Raw genomic sequence first — 2,990 nt, 5'->3', positions numbered from 1 at the left:
TTCCACGAATCGAACTCGAGTTCTCCCGTACAATTCATTCGAAAGGAAATTCATTAACTACTTAAGCTCAGTTGATTGGTTACTCACTAACTCACTTTAATATGTTTTTTCATCTTTATAAATTTGATAAAGCATGCATCTCGATTTCGAATCTTGGATAAGTTTCATAATTAAGGCTTACCAAAGAAATGTTTCATAATCATGGCTAATACTAATGTTAAAAGATGATTGTTTAAAGTTGATTCTTAGTGAAGTCTCATTGTTGTGGAAAATATTTTTGTAGTCTCATCATGTGTCTTCACACTAGTCGAGAGCCCTGATATTATAGATCATTAGTAGCTTGAATATTCATGATCCTAATTCTTTTCTTCTATAGGACTTTTAGCAAGATCTCTCTAGCACCCTATAACATGTCTTCTTCAAATCAATGAAAATTAGTGCAAGTGTTTTTTATTCATCCAATGTTGCACAATCACAAGTAATAGATCGCTTCAATGGTCAACTTCCCATCAAAAAAACCGAATTGATTATCATATTTTTTTTCTTTTTTCAGTCTTCGCTCAATCACTATTCTAATTATGAAAACAAAAAATAAAAAGATCACAATATTTACCATAAAAATACTAAAAATAAAAATCAACATACCATATTTAGAAAACAAAATTATGAAATAAGTTTTTTTTTTATTTACTCATCTCTAATATAGTCTTTAAAAGTAGGATTAACAAACAAATTTTTTTTGATGTGAATTTTTTTTTATTATCTTCTAATTAATTTTTTTTTAAAAGGTAATTAATAAAATAATGGCTTAATTGCACTTTTCCCCCCTATCTTTTGTCAATTGTGCGATTTTGCACTCCCTCTTTTTTTTTTGAGCGATTTTGCACCCCATCTTTTGCCAATTGTGTTTTTGTTCAAAATCATCATTAAAAGAGGGGAAAGGGGGCAAAAAATGGGGTGCAAAATCGCCCAAAAAAGAATAAGATGGGGTGCAAAATCGCACAATTGACAAAAAGATAGGGGGCATAAGTGCAACTAAACACAAGAAGGTCCATCTAACAAGAAAGGGGGCAAAAGATGGGGTGCAAAATCGCTCAAAAAAAAAGAGGGGGTGCAAAATCGCACAATTAGCAAACGATAAGGGGGAAAAGTGCAATTAAGCCTAAAATAATTTTAAAAACTGAAATTCAAAACTTAATCTAGCAAGCCCTTAGTAAACCTACGTTTACAATTGGAAGACAAAGGACAGAGATTACATTATTGATTAGAACAAACATAAAAAAATGTCAACATCTAATTGGTCAATTGGAGAGGTACCTCTCTTTTGATAGGCAATACACATAACCAAGCAATGTTGTCGTGGAAGAACAAATATATAATGGAAATTTTTTTAATATATAATTGGATGAACAAATGTCCATTTATAAAAAAATATCCGTGTTAAAAAAATGAAATTCGAAAAAAATGCATCCAAAAAATACCGTGGCACTTATCTTCAAATGCAAACAAAATGATCAGTCTGGAAAGTACTTAGAAACGAAATGGTCTGCGATTGATTTCCCTTTTAGGAGATCTATATGTATCAATTATTGCTGGAAAACTATGAGCCAAGTAAATTTTGAGAACATGATTTCAAAAATATATAGAGACAAAAAAAACTTGTCAAAAAAAGTTTCTTTATCGATCTCCTAAAAAGATGTTTATCCATCAATGAAGGCAAGTTTTATGGTGCACAAATAAAATAAGTCTTGCATCATGGGAAAATTAGTTTTTTTCATTAAATCAATAAATCACACCATTAAATTAAACCATATATGATATGACTTATTGATTTAGTGGTGAAAAATACACTTGAGTATGGCTAGAATCATATTGATGAATTAGTTCTTTTTCCTCCTTCGCCGATACAATTCCTCATAACAGAAGGTCATAATGGTTTTTACCGCTGAATAATAGCCTCACAGCTTTTCTGCTAGAACCCTTTTTAAATTCACTTCCATACTCTGCAATGGGAATGAAACCATCAAATAAAATATAAAATTCATACAAATTGATTTATTTAATTTTTCTATATTGGGTTTGCAATGCAAATACTTTCTTTTAGTTATGTTTTTCTTAAGGAGGGTCAGAGGCCGATCTAGACATTTGGAGCATGTGGGGCTAACACCTGACTAAGTTGTTAACTCTTACACTTGCTACTGACAAAAGCAAAGCAAACTTCAAAAACTTATAAATCATAGAAAATGTGTTGCACTTATTTGTTTCCACAAGTTTTGCACAAAGTTGTTGACTTGTTGGTCTTATTCTTAACATATTGTGTTTTATTTATAAGCGGTAATAATTATTTTGGTCCTTGAATGTGTAAGGAGTAATCGTAATAGTCCATCAATGTATCAAAATTTTAAAATAATCTTTGATTGTGCACTTTGCTAGTCAAAATAGTCTCTAAGATTAATATAATTTGTTAATATTGTCATATTAGTCTTTTAATATACTTATTTATTGTTACTTCAGGGCTATTTTGACTAACAAAGTGCAAAATCATAAACTATTTTGAAATTTGAAAAACTATTGTGACTGCTCGTTACACATTCAGGGACCAACATAACTATCACATAATTATAATAAAAAAAAATAGAGAAGTTGGATGGATGCGAGGCTTTAACCCCACAGTCTCTTAATGTATCCGCCCCTGAGGAGGGTGATCAAAATTGAGAGGAGTCTCGTGTGTTTTATGTGAACAAAAGTACCACTCAAATTAATCGAAAGAGAATTTTATCGGACAATTATAAGAGTCATGTTGTATAAAACAACAATGGACGACCAACGATTAATATTAACATGAAAATAAAATAAACTTGAAATCTCTTAGTCTTACATTCAATGTTGTGTTTTTTTTCTTCACGGGATTCTCTGTGTATTAGAGGCGTCAAAGTTGTAGACTAATTTCATTTTTTTCTTAAATTTAGTTTTTGCAATTCAACTTAATT

The sequence above is a fragment of the Medicago sativa genome, chromosome 8 (genome assembly GCF_051527215.1).
Source record: "Medicago sativa cultivar Bolivia chromosome 8, Bolivia_mono, whole genome shotgun sequence".
NCBI lineage: Eukaryota > Viridiplantae > Streptophyta > Magnoliopsida > Fabales > Fabaceae > Medicago > Medicago sativa.
Note: the sequence above shows the minus strand (reverse complement) of the source record.